The sequence below is a fragment of the Microcebus murinus genome, chromosome 17 (assembly GCF_040939455.1).
Source record: "Microcebus murinus isolate Inina chromosome 17, M.murinus_Inina_mat1.0, whole genome shotgun sequence".
NCBI lineage: Eukaryota > Metazoa > Chordata > Mammalia > Primates > Cheirogaleidae > Microcebus > Microcebus murinus.
The window spans coordinates 692,501-711,969 of NC_134120.1; the positions used below are offsets into that span (position 1 = coordinate 692,501).

At 40.6% G+C, this 19,469-nt stretch overlaps 1 protein-coding gene across 4 annotated transcripts in view; it reads right to left on the reverse strand.

Annotated features, from left to right (window-relative positions):
- ATP9B (ATPase phospholipid transporting 9B) overlaps positions 1-19,469 on the reverse strand; it is a 214,919-nt gene that overhangs the window by 88,831 nt on the left and 106,619 nt on the right. The window lies entirely within an intron of this gene.

The following is a 19,469-nucleotide window of genomic DNA, read 5'->3' on the forward strand; positions in this document are numbered from 1 at the left end:
GAGTATATGAAAACATGCAGAATGGTCTAGACACTATTTAAAAATTTAACTTTTACTCTTTGTACACAAATTACATTAAAACCTAGCACTAAATATTAAGATAAAACCATACATTTTCTAATTTATTCCTGGTCTTATTTTACAATGTCTGTGCAGCTTATTTGAAAGTCAGCGATAGAAGGACACTAAAACCTAAACCACTCCCGTGGCAGCACTGTATGGAAAACCACTCCTGCAGCTGTCCACGGCCCTGCCCAGCTGCAGCGAGGCGGCGCGCCAGAACCAGGCATGTGCTGCGGGCCAGCGGCCAGCAGAGGGAGCTCGAGGCCGGCGCGCATCTGAGCTCTGCGGCGCTGAAAGCCGACGCCCTGGCCGGTTCGCGCAGCCGCAGCTCAGACGCGCCCACCTGCCTACTCACGGCACAGGGAGCACCAGCAGCACCTGTCTTGCCATGCAGAATTCCAGCCATAGTTTAGACATTAACATCCTGGATTGCTGGGATGGGAGAGGGCTCTGGATGAAAAACTACACCATGCAAAATCACATTTTAAAGACAGGACATCCAAAATGCTGCAGAATCCGTGCAGTGGTATAATGCTACTGTTTTTTGAAGATTTAGAGCTAAAAAAAATAAGGTTATAACACTATCAACAACAGTTTACTTAATGATTTCAGTATCCTGAATATATTTACTTTTTTTGTCTTAACAACATAGGAAGCTATCAATTTTTAATGGTTTTGCCAAGACCTCCCACCATTTAAAATAATTATTTCAACAACCAAAGCTATCCACTGACACCAGAAACCTCATTCGTGTAAGTGAAATTTGAGTTCAGGCATTTGGTTTTCAATTTAGTTTAATTAAATAAACAGTTTATGTTGGTAATTTTATATTTATTTCAACATTTTATAAATAGCATTAACCTATTCTCTTATGTTTGCTATCTAACAACATAATACCATGAGTTTAGGGGTAGGAATGTTCTCAGTGTTTAAAAAACTAAAAAAGCTCCGACACACACTGGTGAGAGCAGACCATGCTGCAGGCTGCCAGGACTTGGTGTCACGCTCCTTAAAAGATGTTCTAGAACCCCACACTCTTCAGAATTCTCCCCCCCCCCAAGGAATATAAAAAATAAACTTTTATTCTAATTATCTCTAAATGGTACTGATATTACAAAAGAAAGGCTCTACCATTTGATCCAGCAATTCCATTACTGGGCATCTACCCAAAATATCAAAAGTCACTTTATAAAAAAGACAACTGCACTGGAATGTTTATAGCAGCACAATTCACAATTGCAAAACTATGGAAACAACCTAAGTGCCCATCAATTCATGAGTGGATTAATAAAATGTGGTATATGTATACCACGGAATACTACTCAGCTTTAAGAAACAATGGTGAGATAGCACCTCTTGTATATTCCTGGATACAGCTGGAACCCATTCTACTAAGTGAAGTATCTCAAGAATGGAAAAACCAGCACCACATGTACTCACCAGCAAATTGGTATTAACGGATCAACACCTAAGTGGACATATAGGAGTAACATTTATTGGGTGTCGGGAGGGTGGGAGGGGGGAGGAGGGGATGGGTATATACAAACACAACAAGTAAGATGTGCAACGTTTGGGGAATGGACATGCTTGAAGCTCTTACTCGAGGGGGGAGGGGAGCATGGGCAATATAAGTAACCTTAACACTTGTACCCCCATAATACGCTAAAATAAAAAATAAATAAATACAAACAGATTAAAAAAAACAGAAAGGCTCTTATTAGGACTCTTAGAACTTTAACAGGCATAGTAAGAAAGGGAAGACCATGGCTTTCTGTAAAACTACTTAAAAAGTGGAGTAGTCAACTCCTTTCATTTTTTTTGGTCTATTTTTAACAGTCCTCAGTGAAGAGACTGTACCACTTAGATATTTTTCTTCTGGGAGGTGTGTGCAAGTGTGTGTCTTTTTATTTTCCTCTGAACGTGGGAAATTCTTATTTTAAATATCTTGTGGGAGTGAGTGGGTAGAAACACTCCTAAAAATATGTTCTTAAATATTCATTTAAATATAATAATTTATAAAATATACTGTTGAATAGAAAATAACCTTGTATTTTTAAACAGATTGATAACACTACTATAATTTGGGGCTCTATTAAAGCTTGTGAAGGAGACTGGTAAACATGTGCACAGGCCTAGTGATGCCACAGCATTCCAATTTCCAAGCACAGGTCTGTCTTCCCTCAGGGAGCTTTCATTGGATACCCTTCTAGTGTTCAGATGTGAGGTACTGAAGGAATTATTCCTGTGAGTGGCCTGGAAGTGTAAGCCCACAGACGAAGGGAAAGGGCTGGGACCATTCCTGTTCACAGGCAGAGCGACTGTCTGCAGTCCTCGAGCCCAGCAGGGTCAGGGATGGCCTGACAGCCAGGATCGGCCCAGTTCTTTCTCCATGTGGCCTGGTTGATGCAGTCATGAGAATTGTTGTTTCTGTAAAGAAACTGCACAGAATGAAGGGGAAAAACACTTTTCCACATGCTTATTTTCCTTATAAAATTTTAGAAAAAAGCTGGCATGGTGGCTCACACCTGTAATCCTAGCATTTTGGGGAGGCCAAGGTGGGAGGATGGCTTGAGACTTGAGTTTTTTTTGTTGTTTTTTTTTGAGACAGAGTCTCACTTTGTTGCCCAGGCTAGAGTGAGTGCCATGGCGTCAGCCTAGCTCACAGCAACCTCAAACTCCTGGGCTCAAGCGATCCTCCTGCCTCAGCCTCCCGAGTAGCTAGGACTACAGGCATGCACCACCGTGCCCGGCTAATTTTTTCTATATATATTAGTTGACCAATTAATTTCTTTCTCTTTATAGTAGAGACGGGGTCTCGTTCTTGCTCAGGCTGGTTTCGAACTCCTGACCTAGAGCAATCCGCCCGCCTCGGCCTCCCAGAGTGCTAGGATGACAGGTGTGAGCCACCGCGCCCGGCCGAGCCTTGAGTTTTGAGTTCAAGACCAGCCTAGGCAAAAAAGTGAGATCCTTGACTTGTTTCTGCAAAAAAATGTTTTAAAAAATTAGCTGGGTGCAACTCATTTCTGCAAAAAAAAATTTTTTTTAATTAGCTGGGTGTGGTGGTGCGTGCCTGGAGTCCTAGGCACTCCAGGGCCAGAGACAGGAGGATGGCTTGAGTCCAGGAGTTTGAGGCTGCTGTGAGCTATGATTGCACTCCAGCTGGGGTGACAGTGAGACCGTGTCTTAAAAAAAAAATTTAGAAAAGGGAATGGTTAATTTTTTATTAATAAACAAAGTCATTATTTTTATAATTAAAACAATTTCCAACTGAGATTCTCTTAATAAGAGATAATGGTACAGTTGAGTTTCTATAATAAAGTCATAAATTTGTTCAATGAATAACTTTAAAATGTTGCCATCTAAATTCTTTCCTTGACAAAGCAACAAGTATAATGCATTTAATGGTTTGTGCACGGGAATTTACTAAACATTATTATTTAAAATGTGTTGTATAATAGTTGGATTCCAGAAAGTCTAGTTTCATTAAGGACTACTTCAAATACCAAACGTAGCATTTGAAGTTGCTAATTTTAAGTAACGGTAACTTAGGAACAAGATGACAATTCCTTAATGTTGAATTGCTCAACTGTGGCTGAGTTTTCACTATTCCAATCATCTGCATGCAGCTCCATCACAATCAGCAAGGAGAAGAAACCTCACAGGCCCCTGGTGACAGGGAGCACAGGCCATCCCTGTGCCCAGCCACAGTCACCACCTCCTGCAATGTTTCTTCTCTTAAAAGATGTGGGGTTTATGGCCCACTGCACGTCTCCACCCCATTCTCCAGCTATCTGGCCCCTATGACTACAGAAAACCACTCAAGAGTGTTTTTTTTTTGTTTTTTGTTTTTTTTTTTTGAGACAGTGTCTCGCTTTGTTGCCTAGGCTAGAGTGAGTGCCGTGGCGTCAGCCTAGCTCACAGCAACCTCAAACTCCTGGGCTCAAACAATCCTTCTGCCTCAGCCTCCCAAGTAGCTGGGACTACAGGCATGTGCCACCATGCCCGGCTAATTTTTTCTATATATATTAGTTGGCCAATTAATTTCTTTCTATTTATAGTAGAGACGGGGTCTTGCTCTTGCTCAGGCTGGTTTCGAACTCCTGACCTTGAGCAATCCGCCCGCCTCGGCCTCCCAGAGAGCTAGGATTACAGGCGTGAGGCACCGCGCCCGGCCAAGAGTGTTTTTAAATCGAGAGCCATTAGCTGTCTTGACAAGATATATGACTAAGATATTTGCTGGAATCAAAACTACAATCATTATTTCATTTAGTTCATTAAATTCCCTGGCAATTAAATGCCTAGCACCCATATATATTAAAAACACATGTGAAGAGATATAAAATGCTGACCAGTGCTTGAAACACCTCAGAATGACTATCATCTTGAACAAATTCACTAGGTTTTGTCCATTTTCTGTCCAGCCCACACATCAGCTTAACTAGCTATTAACCAGAAGTTAGTAATAGGCAAATATTTTAATCTTAAGTCAGCATAGCAGAATGGCAAAAACAGAACAGCAAAGAAAGAGAAAAAGAATGAAGGGAAGTTCTATTAGTCTAACAGCTGTGAATCACGTAATCTTCAAAATCCATAGTTCTTTTGCTTTGCAATCTTTTGTTTGCAAGGAATATGGAACTTCACAGATTTGCTGAAAATTTCAAATGATAAGGGTAATATAGTTAAATAAACTTTTCATCTTGCTTAATCACCCTTTTATTATTAAAACTGTCTATTTAAGGTTTATTACTGGTATCTTGGCAAAATGCAACACTACTTTAAACCATCTAAAATTCTGTGTTGCTTTATGTCTTCAGAGACATTTTATGAACCATTTCATACTTAACGGCTTGTGAGCAATCCCAGAGTTGGGAACTGTGTGAAAAGTGGCTCAGATTGACAGATAAAGTGAAAAGGTCTGTATTAATTTCCAAATAAAGAAATGCATGGCGTGGTATCTCACGATGATTATACTCTGAAGTACCAATTAGAACGCATCAGAAACTAGAGCAAGTTGACACTCTACAATAAAGCAAATAATTTCCAGTTGGAGGGGCAGAAAATGTTAATATGCAATGTTCAAGACTACAAGAATCTTTGTAAAAGGAAGTAGCTAATAAGGTTTAATGATGCATGTCAGGAAGCCACAGTATGTAGGGAAACACAGCTGGCTTCATTTTGTAAACTATTTGATATACACATCTTCCTCGTTTGCGGTTATCAGCTGTGCAGTGCCACAGGGGACAGTTTAGACTTCAAATCAGGGTATTCTTCTTGTTCTCTAAATTACAAGTAAAATACATTAATATAATATGGTGCTATAGGCTAGTGCCCCGACTAAAGCTTATCAGCTTACGAAGAGGATTAAAGAAGTCTTCTGTAAAATGTCGTGGAAACAATCTTGCCAGCCTAAATAGGCTACTAAGCACCAGAACCATTAAAACAAATCATAAAACAGACAAAACACTTGGGTTTAGGGAATTAATAACCCTCACAAAATGGTCACCATTTTTCATACGTTAGGTATTAAAACACAAATTCACTCAAAGTGCTTCTGAAACCGTGAGGTCCACTACTGCGCCTCCTCTCTGGGGTGTGCACGCCAGTGCAGGGGGCGTGCATCCCGCTTGCACCGCCCTGTGCCGAGGGATGCGATGTGCAGGTGACAGCAATTAGCAGCAGATGACAGCGGCAGCCTGGGTCTGCACCAGATGGCGGTGAGGGTCACTGGAAGCCAGCAGACCTTCCACAAGGAGCCCTTGTGCGAGGCCACTGTCAGACTCAATAGCTCTTAGAAACAAATTAATTATTCAAGCACCAGAAGACAACTGCTGGGTCACAACACTAATATCAAAATGCTGTTAACGCACTTAGAGCACACTTATTTTAAATGTAATTACACATATTAGCTGTTAAAAACAAGCATGCCGCATAATGACAAGAAGGTTGCCCTAAAACCGAAAGAGCTAAAATTCTAGTAATTAGTGAATTCTCTTATAGCAAAATATAGTCAACAGGTCCTAACTTTGGACGAACGTGGTGAGAAACAGCCACTGTCCAGTGGGATCTGCACAGAAACCTCATCGGCCCCCTGGCTGCTACCGAAGGCCCTAGACCAGGGAGAAGTGACACTCATCGAGATAAAAGGGCAGAAAAGCTGTCGCTTTGCAAGCTACAGAGGATCTAAGAAAAGCCTCAAAGTCCCAGGGTGGCTTGTCAAGGCTTCCTGCTCCAAAACAAAGTGCCAGGACCCTGCAGCAGGGCCGTGCAGCGCAGGCAGTAAGACTGCAGAGCGGCCCTGGCCTTCCCACAGGGCGAGCTTGTCTGTTGAGGGGTACAGGCGGGAAAAGAGCACTAAAAATGCTTGAGACAACCTAGAAATAAATGCAGAACTACTGCACGCCAAAAAGATTAATTTCACATTAACAACTAACACATAACGTGGCCTAATATTTGGTTTAAATTTTAAACTAATTTGTAACTGATTCATTTCTTTTCCCCTCATGGCTGCAGCAACTGACAAGCTAATAGCCCTTACGGTTTGTAGGTGCTTTTGCATAACATCTGCTATTCAACCTTCTAACTCCCTCAGATATTACCATTTCTCGCCTCCTCCCAGGATGGGCACTGGGCCAAGAACACGCGGCTCGAGGCAGCCTGGAGACAGTGCGGCGCCCGCCCGATCTCAGCCCCGCTGGCTCAGCTGGCGCGGAGGAGCCCAGCCCTCCACGCACACTGGCAACGGTATTATTTTCGCGCTCACATTTACGTCTTTGGTTGGACTCTCCATCAACTACTCAACTTCCATTGGGTTCATGGAATGAAGACTGGTGGGATCTTCTCTATCAAAATGTTTTCCTTTACTATTTTTTATTTAAATATGGTAAAACTTGCTCCACTGGCATCGAACACTACACTTGGAGAAAGAGCAGACTAAATAAATAATTAACTTTTGCACCCAAACGGCTGGCCAAGGCCGCATTGGAGGAAGCACTTGGAAGAGCGAAGTAGCTGAAGACACAGAACCGCACCTTCGTCCACCTGCATCACGTCCCGCCTGCCCAGCCCACGCCAGCACTCTCTGCTGTCATTTCTTAATGACATTTTCTTTTCTGTAGCTTACTTTATTGCAAGAATACAACATATAGTACAATACATATAACATACAAAATATGTGTTAATTGGCTGTCTATGTCATTGGTAAGGCTTTCGGTCAATAGGGTTAACAGTTAAGTTTTGGGAGAGTCAGAAGTTATATGAAATTTGCGACTGCAGGGTCAGTGCCTCTAACCCCCATGGTGTTTGTGTGTCTCGTTATTCTGTTTCCCTGTTCATCAAAACTAACTACACACCGAACTTCCCTTCACTGAGGCATGGCCACAAGCTCGGCTCTAGCCTGTTTTCTTTGGCTTTTTCCCCAAGATTCTCTCTTTGCCTTGTTTTCTGTAATTCAAACACTACGCGCAAAGGGCTCTAAGGAGACAGAGCCACAATTCACAGCTATGTGGGCTAGGTCTGCCCAGTCCATGTCTGTCTGTCTGTCTGTAGTGGGCTTCAGCGCTCCCTCCTCTAAACAGCCTCCCCTCAGTAGAACCCACACAACCACGCCCGACTGCCAGCACAGCCAGCAGAATCTGCCTCTCAAGTTTCATTACTAGACCACTGATAATTTATATTCAATTTATTAGTATGAAACACAGATTATCACAAAGTGTTTACACAATTAAGTTGACATTAAAAATTATAAACAGCAAAGAAACAAATTACATTAATTTGTAACAACAGCAAATTCCTTGACCTGTACACAACAACCAGAACAGAGATACTCAGATCAAAAGTGCCGCGCCTTTAAAGGGTGATGAAAGGATGGCCAAGGAAAACTCCATTTGCTTCTGAAAAATACTGTGACCTTCAGAAAATAGTAAATTGACACAATTTATACTTCCTGAATATTCATTTTAAGTGGGAAAATAATTAAATTATTCTTTATTCACTCTTAAAACTTATACACAGGTGTGTCTTTCCTGAGCAATGTGAATTTCACTTTATATGACAGATTCAGATCTTGAGTTCCTTTTATTCTTTAGTGCACTAAACTCAACTTTAAGACAAAAATAGGACATGTGGTTACAACATGTCATACATCCTTAAAATGATTTTAAAGTATTAAATGAAATTATGTAAATAACATGGATAACTTTAACATCCCAAAGAATTATTTATTTTTGTTTCAGATACTTAGCACTCATAAATAATCTTTAAAACTTTTGTGATTTTTTTTGTAGCCAGAAAGCTAAGGTTTAGAATACATCTTGAAAGAAGACTGAACTGACTGAAGGGCTCGACTCAACTGTTCACGTGACTGTCGCCTTGCACCCAGCAGCATCGGCAGTGAGCTACGTACGCTGAGAAACAGCACTGGCTGTGCCACCATCGGCGCGCCTGAGAGACGGGCAGATGCATCAGCTGAGCTTGAAATTAAACCTTAGAAGAAATCGTTTTTCTTTATGTTGTTGGGAATTAAAAACATATTAAATTGATCCATTATGAAAATTCTTTCTATTGTGTGTGTGTCTCAGACCATGTCTGTATCTTAAGGCTATGAAACAATTTTTATAATTGTAATAACAAAACAAATTATTGACTTTAACTTAAGAAAACTGTTGCCTGAATAAATATTCAACCAAAACAAAACAAATCCCTCTGTAGAGTGTATCATACACAAATTTTTAATTTCCACAGGTTAATGAACTTTATATAGTAAGGTGATATTTTTACTGTTTTCCGTTTCTAATTTTTATGTCTTTATTTTGTGTTAGTGGGAGAGTGGCCACGACACAGTTTTAGCAATTACATGATTCAGGGGCACAGCCAGTGTGAGTTATCCACATTACTACAAGATAAAAACTCTGCATTCTGCGTCAGCACCAATAGCAAAGTTAACAGAAATGTGGCTATGTGGCTTAGAAGTCTAGGCCTAGTTCTCACATCTGTTCATTAACTTTGAGGTTACTTAATCCGGATTATTAAAGACAAAAAAAAAGCTGGTATCTTTGATGCCAGCACAGCAATCACATAAAATAAATGATTATTTATTTAGGGTTTAATATGTATAAAATATAGAGTAAGAGACAGATTTTTTATTATAATTTTTTAAAAGACAGTATTTATTTGTAATCCCCAAGTAATAATAGATGCAACAGGTAAGCATCTTAAATGAGGATCACCTTGGTTACTGAAAAACAAATTCAGAAAAAGAAGGTAACACACATTTCAATGAACTCTTCACTTGGGTTTATAGTGACAGCAATTTGGTGGCTGTGGAAGATGAGGACATGAAGTTCACATTTAGAATTTTCTTTCGGCACCTGCATTTATCCAGTAAATTCTACAGAAAGACAAAGGACCACACCATGATTTGAACCTGTCACACAGACACAGTAGTCTGGTAAAACAGATGTGCAAAAAATTCTGCTCACCAAGAAAATTTAACACTACAGGAGAATCTGAGACATTTTGATTACACTTTCTCTTCAAACAATATAAGACAAACACTACTCCATATTTATCTAAAAGGCTCTTTTTAGAGGTGATAATGAGAAGCTCAAATAAGCCTTTCCTAGAGCCACTCAATGATGAATTCATCTGTTGGGCCAATTAGCATTTACTGACTAGCTAATGTGTTTGCAGTAACACACCACAAGCTTGGGTTGAAGTATACAAAATGCACAAATTCGTGGTTGTAGCTCTCAAGAACTGAAAAATAATTTTATAAAACTGGAGAGCAAGCATGTAAATGTGTCCATGTCTTGCTGTCTAAGTACAGTACACAGGAATGTGCCTGAGCAGAGGGGCCAAGGCACCCTGAGAAGGCAGGATCCAGGTGCAGGGTGGTGGTCCACCCGTGATGAGGGGCAAAGGAGGTCTCTGCAGGATGCTGCACTCAACAGGGGGGTTGAAGGGTGCATGCTGGTCCTCAAATAAGGAAATGCATTAAGGATAACAATAGATAGTTTTCCCATATTGGGGAAGGAGTTAATACAAAAAAAGAAAATTAGAAGTATCTATCTCTGTGTACTTGAATTACAGGTGGAAGTGTATCTGAACTTACGGGGTTCAATATGCAAGCATATAAAAATAAGTACAGACTTAAATGTGTATGTATGCACATCCATTCATTATCCATCCAGCCATACAGCATCCATCCACCCCTCAATCCATCCACTCGTCTATCTACGTACCTGTCTACTCATCATCCATCCAGTCACCCACATATCCATGCACCATCCATTCACACATCACACGTCCATCACCACTGACCCACGTTCTCATACACATGTATGTGCTGCCTCACTCCATCTACTGAGAGGGTCTGGCACAGCACATCTCAATAGGAATGAACATGCCCAGCTGCCAGACCTGACTTCTCAACATCATTCTTTACTAAAAGGAACCCAGGGCTGATCCCAGGCTAGAGCAAGGAAATTACATCTTATTGTGGAAGAACAAAAAATACTTTAAAAGGATGAGTTCATGATAATAGGACACTGAGCCAGCTTAAAAGGCTCCCATAGGCCAAAGGGTAAAAATCTGAGTGTAAATAAATGTAACAGATTATAACCCCCAGAATGATGAGAAAACCACAAGTCACATACATGACAACATAGGAAGCAGGCACCTTGAACGAATATATCCAGTCACTGTGCCCTCCTTTCACAGCTACCGCACCCTCTGCAGGACACTCTGCACCATCTTGCAGGCAACTTCTAATTATCTCCTTCAGCTGCTCATTTTGGCAGTCCAACACCTATTATGTGTGAGTGGCGCTGGATCTAGGAATGAGCAAGACACAGCTCCTCCACCGGGGATTTTATAATAAAATCTTGTTGAAAAGAGAGACAAGTGACCAAGTAGTTATCTTGGGCTGACTCGTTGATTTGACCAGTGTTTACTGAGCATGCACTCTGGGAAGGACACCAGAAATACCAGGATCAACAGGGAGAGTCCTCCTTGTCAAGAAGATGACATTTTAGTGGAAGAGACAAACAACTGGTGACACAGATATTCAGTGACATCTCTCCTAGGAGTGCCAACAGAGAGGGCAGACTACTCTGTGTGGCAAAGCACCTGGAGTGAGGAAAGAGCCGCCAATGTCCACATGTGAAGAAGGAGATGCAGTGCTCACCTAAGGAGCCAGAAATCCTCTCCACAGCTTCAGGCACAGAATTAACCACATCAAACCTGTATTTTGTAAACATGACTGGCCGTGACATTCAGAACAGAATGAAGGGGTGTGGAGAGGGAAGCTGGAGGAAAGCAGCTGTTTCAGGTGTTTGGGTGAGAGACCATGAAGCCTGGACACGCATCATGAACCCTGACCAGGCTGCCGAGGAGGGTGCTGATGGACTGCAAGGTTTTTGCAGTGAGTTAATTATGGACTGTGAGTTAATTAATGGACTGTGAGTTAATGCAGTTTTAAAAAAGAGTCACAGGACGAGTCCTATGACTGTGGGACAGACAAGAGCTTTAGGAAGAGGGTCCCTTATAGTGACATCCCAGCACAAGCCCAGACGCCTAGCCACCTGGTCAGATGGATTTGATTGGATGATAATTATTGTATCATGTTTAATGTTATAGAGCTAATATCTCAATATAGTGAGAAACTCATATTCATAAGATATATTTTAAAGTGTTGCAACAGGTAATTATCAACTGACTATGCTAATTACACAGGTGAAATGAAAGGTATTTAATTTCATTTTAATGATGCACATTTTTTACTTTAATGTAGTTTTAAAAAAGAAAGTTTGGTACAGCTGCTACTATAACACCAATACAACCAAATTACTCATAATATCAGCATCCAGAACATCCTTTCAGATGTATAAAAAAGATATTAAGTCAAAACCGCAGTTGTTAAGATTTGTTTCTAAAGAATTTTTTAAATCATCACTTAGATATAGGTCACTATGGAGTGAAAAAAACCATGAACTCTTCCTTAAGAAAAATAATTCAGTCCTTCAATGAATGTGTGAGGCACTGTTGCCAAGGCTGAAGATAACAAAGTGCACGTGGATAAAAGGGTCCCTCCTGTCGTGGACTGTATGGTCTGAGAGGACACAGTGCAGTGTGGCGCTGTGGTCATGCTTCCTGGAGACGTGTGGGGAGCCTCTGCGCATGGGCTAGCGGGCGCTGGCACCAGGCCACCCTGCTCCCGGTGGGAAGCCTGCACTTGCCTGGGCCTTCCACCCCATCAGTAGTTTCCCGGCCATGGCATAAGCCCGGGGACAAGTGCCCCATATGGCCTGCCCGGGGCTGAGCGCCAGTGCTCTCCTGGATGACCGAGGTGCCCTCTGTCTAAAGAGGGAGGGTAACAGTGGGCAGCTGGGGCCATGAGACCACCAGGGGATCTCCCTTCTAGCTGACTGTGGCTTAAAATTGTCCCCAGAAAAGTCTGCTCCGGAACCCACAGCATGAGCATGACCTGTTTATGACATGGGGTGACCAGGAAGGAAACCCGTTGGCATAAGGATGGGGCACTGCTGTGACACACAGACCCACCCAAGGCTGGTGGCTCACAGAAGCTCCTCAGGAAGGTGACGTTTGCTTGGAAGACTCACGATCTTCACTTCTCCACCTTCATCAACAACATAGCCTCCATCTGAGCCCCTTTCACTCCAGCCCACGCAGGGTCTGCAAGCCGCCCTTCTCATTCTCAATCCCACTGCACATCCCAGACCACCTCGTGAGAAATGCTTAAGAAGAACTAGGTAGTAAGAAATACTTAGTTTTGCAGGAAATGTCATGAAAAATGATCATCACAAGGTCCTAACAGTCCTGTCACAAATTCCTAACAGTTTTTATGGCTTCAGGGTAAGGAATCAAGGAGTTCAAAACATAAAGACAATTGTGAAAATACTTGCTTCCTGATTGAGTTGTATTATACTTCTCTACATTTTGATTACACATAATTGAGCTGTACTGCTTAGAAATGAGGAAATAGTGTCCAATATAGTTCTTATTTAGTATATAACATGATTAGTAAACGCTTATTCAGAACTTTATATAACACTAAGTCTTTGTAGTAATACCAAGCACTGACTTTAAATAATAAATATTCTTGTGTTTCCTATTTAGAGCACCTGCTTTATAATCAAATTCCTATTTAAGAGGACTTTAGGGACAAAATCCAAGTTTTCTAGTTTAAATATTTGCTATATTCTGATAAAGCATTATGTCCCAGATGTTATCATTAGGATTGCTTTTCAACATTTAGCATTTTGCTTCTTGACTGCTTTCCTGAAATTATAAGTTTATTTATGTTCACATTGAGGATGAAGAAATGCAACTTTTAATTGTGAGCAGCTGTAATATCAAAATGTGAGGCTCTGCAAGCAAGGCTTGCACTGGCATGACCCAGAGAGCCACACTGTGTCTTGTCTCCATGCTCCTGAATTGCTTCATGGTAGGTTTGTTCTCTAGCTAATCTTTTCCTGATGAGGCGCTGAAACACTATGATTTGTTAATATTAATAACAGTTATCCAAAAAAAAGCATTCCAAGAGTCTTTTTATCTCTGTAGATTAACTACAATACTATATTCTACAACATGTAGCTCTTTTGTGAAGCACATGGGCACATTTTTAAATAAGTATTTAAACTCCAAATATTTTATTACCCAAGAAGGCAACTATTAGAAAAATTAAAGGGTACTATGATTATATGAAACCAAAAGAAAAGAGAAAAATAAATTATTCTATTGTAATATTTTAATATAAATATAACTTTTTAAATATAAATAAACTATCCTTTTTAAAAGAAGAAAGCTATTGTCCAAAACTGCCTTGATATTTCAATAAGCTGACTCTGTTTTATTCTATGATCTGAAAAACACCTTGACAACCAAGATAACAAGCAGCAGCTCTAATTCATACCATGGCTCGTGTCACCTGTCTCTCTGCAATGAGACATCTGAAAGCATCTTTTTATTAGAAACACAAATCAATATACTCAAGAGATTATAATGGCTGCTTAAAGCAATTTGTGTTATCATTTCATTCTTGATGTTTTTGCTCTGAGCAACTTATTATTATGGGTGGCGTGAAAATGGCAACCTGTCACAATTGTTTTTTCTTAACCTCTGTAAGAATTTTTTCCCTCTTAAATATGATCAAGCCTCATTTCATTAAATATGTTGGAGGCTAAGTTTTATAAAGTGGTCCATTACTCAAGTTGTAGTCCCTGTAATTTAAACCTTTGCCAAATATTATAATTGCTTAGTAATAAAAACTTTGATTTGTTCAAAGTCCCAAAATAAATTTTTCAAACTGTGAATAGACCCCATCTCTTGAATCTGTCTTTAATGAGTAATGTGATGAAGTAAAATATTCTAATCTTCAGATTTAAGAATTTCTTTTAATCTTAGAATTGCCCTCCATCTAACAAAATTTTTAAGATTTAATCTTAACGTTTATATCAGGATAAAACAGGCTACATTCAAAAAATTCCAATAAACTCCTATTACAGGCATAAAGCCATATTTTCTAATTATATAAAATTATCTACGCAGACTATAAAAACCAATTTCAGAGACAAATCCAAAAGAATGAATGAAAGTGGGACACTTGTCAGAGTTACTAAATTTAGTTCTACCTTAACTAATTTTATATACAGGATTTTTTTAAAATCTTAGATTTTTTGCAACCACTAGGGAAAGGACATAAAAACTGGAGGGGAGATTCTCAATCTTTCCCGTGCACCCCAGTTTCTGATTCAGGAAGTCCGACAGGGGCAAGAGTTTGAATTTTAGGATAGGGGGGTGCGAAAGGCAGCCCTGATGCAGATGTGGCCAGGCTGGAGCCACAACGCATCCTGCTCAGCTGCACCAGACGGAAGGGACGGTGTCAAGGCAGCAGCTAGACAAAGCGTCTCTGTGTTTGTCTTTTAAAATGCGTATTTAGGGATAAAGTGGCATGACATGTGAAACCCTGGGAAAGATCAAACAGGCAGGAGACATCTGCCGGCCTGGGCTTGGGGACATGAGTGATCATGTCATTCTCCCCAGTTTTCTGTATGTTTAAAATTTTTCATAGCAAGTTTTTTTTAAAAAGGAGCTAAAGAAGAACAAGTGTCCAAAATGAAGACCAAATGGAGAACTGACCAAAAAAGTTATAGGACATTAGCTGAGGAGAATGGCTAGTTTAAAAATATCTTTTATAAAGTAACTAATAAAACTGGTTAAATACCTAACATCTATCTGCTTAACTCTGGGAGGACGTTTCTAAAAGTACAAACACTGGTCCTCAGGGAGCCACAGCCCTGATGGCAGGATGGCAGCTGGGGGACAGGAAGCTGTGCTGAGAGGGTGTGGGCACTTGGGGTGCTGTGAGGTGAGGGAGTGCGCACCCGGTGGCCTTCTCCCGGCCAGGAGCTCTGCTGGGGAGGGATGTGTGCACACGAGCACTCCAGGTGAAGGCCTGTGAGAGGCTGAAGGCCCCTTGGACCCCGCACTGCAACGACAGCTGACCACGTGCTCAGAGCCCAGTCGTGGCCAGGATGGCCTTCCATGCTTTATGCGCTCTGCCAGTCAAAGAAGAGCAATGAACTAGAAAACATCTGCCCCCTTAACCGTGCTTTGTAACAATGATTGTCTGGATTATTTTCTATTATTATTAAAGCAATTAGATGCCAGAAATTTCACAGCAGAAGGCAACCCAAATGAGGCGGCAGCCCCCAGCGCAGGCAGCACAGGAGGACACCCAGAGGGGAAGAGGGTGTGACGTCCTCATCTCCCACTTGGAGCAACCCGTTAAAGTAAAGGATTCTCTCTTTCTTGTTGTACTGTGCAATAAAGAAGATAAATCAATAAATATAGTATTTGTTAAAATGAATTTGTACTGTAAGTGACCTATAAGCAACTGAGGAATATAAGACTGTTAACATGTCTCCTTAAAAGAGAAGTTACTGGACAAAACTAGAATATGTGAAATAATGGTGTATGTGCCTTCACACACTATCTTCCAAAGTGGCTAGAAAACATACTTTTTAAAAGGAAATACTGCTCTCCAAAGCATTACACACAGTTTGGATACTGCAGCATCTACAGCAGCCTCTGAACTTCAACAACTCATTTTTATTGCTGTGCACTGAACCTCACCCCAATGACTCCTCTGCTTCCCACGTGACTTGGCCACACATGGCCTCCAGGCTGCTGCCTCCCATCCTGACCAGGAGCCCAGCCCTGCACCTTACCTGCTGACACACCCACCTGCCAGCCTACACCTCTGGGCCAACTCAGGGCCCCTGTGCTTCTGCTTTGGGGCTCTTCCAATCAGCCTAGGAAAAGCTACACCCTCGTGACTGGCCCCATTACAAATTCATGGTTCTCAACCACAGCAATGCCTGCTCACTACTCAGCAGTTTATGAGCCTAAAGTGTTAGGCTATAACCCTTCTCAATACTTTTAGGAACTATTTCAGACCCTTCCCACATTCTGCATCAATTTCACTACCTCACTGCTGTTACGATTAACTTTGTTTTCTTATGTCATATTGACTTTATTGTAGCATTTTTTAAATCTTAGGAACTTAAAGCAATTTTGCAAATTTGCATGGACCTGTTACATATACTGTAATGAAGTAGGAAATAAAATATGAAAGGAAAGAAAAAAGGAGCGGAGGGAGGAAAAGGGAAGGGAAGAAAGAGGGAGTCCCGAAAGGATACAATCTTTTAAGTAATATTATCTTCAAATGTTTAAGTTGCTACCAGATGCCCACTAAACTCATTCTTCCACAGAATTGGTATGTTTCTTCTTTATAAAGTAAGACCCTCTATTCTTTTACTGAAAGTATTAATAGTCTCATGATACTGGTTTTTCTTACCAGATAAAAACAATAAAATCTTTTCCCTTACAGTATCACTGGTCAATTTTAATCACCGTTCTTCCACTGTGGCTCGGACTCAGGGCCAGAGTCACACTGGGGCCTCCCGCCCCTCACCCGTGGCCCTGGCTCCCTCAACACCCTGCCTTCCCCACGGGACTCCTGGAAAGAGTTCCGCCCCAATAAATCTACTGCAGCAGTTTTAATTTTACTGATACTTTCCTAATTGCTAAATCTAACTAACCTCTTTTCCTTTTTCACCCCAAACTATCTCCACACTCTCCGACACACTGCTGACTACAACCGCCTTCTGAAATGCTGTCCTCATTCCATGTCCTTTTCCTGATTTCACCTCCTCTGCTTCACCCATGAACCACTGGCATCCTTCAGGGTTCTACAAGGTTCTTCCTTCTTGTACACTACGTAAAATCTCACTGTTGGTATCAGTGCTGCTTGTTAAATATTGCCAATTCTCTCTCCTGCACATGGGGTAGAACTGCACTTCCCTGATTCCTGGAACTTAGTTGAGGCCATTTAATTGGTCTGGCCAATGAAATGTGACCTACATCGCTCCTGGCAGAAGCCCTTAGAATCAGTCAGTATTATGATTTGCCAGGTCAGTTTTTCTCATCCCAGTGGTCACAGAAGTATGCTTCCAAGGTGGGTTCCCGAGGGACCATGACAAAGCAGGCAGCTGCCAGCTTGTGTGAGACATGTCACACAAGGAAAAGATCCCGGTACTAAGCCACAGAGTGGTGTGGGGCAGTTCACCCACAGCATGATGTGGCCTACCCTGGCTGATAACCACTACTCATTCAAAAATACATATTTCCAGCCCAAATTACTCTGATGACAATGAACTCCAAACTAAATTTCAACTGACCAGTATATCAATCGATGTCTCCAAATATATTCTCTGCATTAGCTATCAGAATTGAGTGCTAGGAATATTTCTGTTTACCTGAAAAAATTCAATGAAACTCAGGTGATGATTAGTTTCTCCTTTTAAATGTTCTACTGTTTTGTTTGTACTGGCCTTCTTTGAAGTACAAGAGTTTATTGGTTTACTAAGCAATAGAATAACAGTAAGATGTAGTTTTCAGAATCTTACAAACAAGTAAACAATTTCTGTCTTCCTTTCTCTATTTAGGAACAAATATCATATAATCTTTTTCATTTAACATATATCACTATCAATACCTCCCCTAGATGAATTGCATCTGTTACTTTCTGCCCATTATAGCATACCTGAAAACTTTTTCTGAATTTTATTCTTATGAAACTAGCATTCAACACTCAGAGAGACTGAATTACTTTGCAAATGTATATATTTCATTTCCCTCTTAGGTTATTCCTTAATTTAAAAAATTTAAATACCAGGTCCAAGGAAGACCTCCTCGGGGCTTTACCACAGGCAGGGCCTGGGCGGCTGTGCTGACACCTCACCACTCAACGCCCTCCCTCTCCCTGGAGATGCAGCCAGGAAGGAGTGCACCGTTCTCCTCTAGGGGCTGCTGTGTGGTCTTGAGACACATGCATGTGAAGTTTTAGGTAAGTACCCACCACAAGGTAAATGCTCTCTACGCCTGAGCTACCGCCATTATCACGGTTTTAGACTGGGGGAGAGGACAGAACACTTACTAAGCTCCAGGAAGGTGCCAGCCACTGGAAGAACACTTTTACGCCAGGCTGCAAAGCTAACAAGACATATTTGTCTGATCCGTATTTGCACACCACAAATTAACTTGCGCCTGATCAAAAAGCAGGCAGCAGACACACCGAACTGCAAATAGCCCCCGGCATTCATAGGGTGGGTATGCTTTCCTAATTTTTGAAGAGTTAACTATTTTTTAAATAGTACTTGGCTGAAAAAGTGGAATACTTCTGGTCCTAACCATATCATTTCAAAAATATTTTCTTTTCTATTGCTCTGTAATTGAATTTCCAGCAAAAGACAACCTTTCCTATTAATTCCTCATAGAGCAAGCACAAACTCACACAATTTTTGTACTACTTAAGTACACACAGATCTTTCAAATAAAAATAAGTAAAACTAGTAATTAGAAAGAGCTTCTCATTATCTGCTTATTAGCACACACTATGACTTCAACATATAAAATTTATCATCCAAGTAATATATAACTATTGAGAATTCATGCTTTTTTGTTATGATTTAACTTATACATGTTGACTGCATAAATAACAACTGTAGGACTATAGTCAATTTAGAAATATAAACAAGTACTCTTTAAAACTAAAATTTGGTTTTCAATGTTTCTTCTGAAATGGAAATAAATTGGTTTAACAATATAACTGACATTCAAATTAAATACTATAAAAACATTAATAGAGATTCCTTTGTTTAAAAATGAACCATAAACATAAAGAGTATAAATTGTAAAATAAATAGATTGAAGAAATTAGATAGCTACAATTAACTGTCAATTACATATCTAATAATGAAAATGTAAGACATATATAAAACTCTGATTAGCCAAGAGAAGATACTTTCAGAAATTCCTCAGTGTGA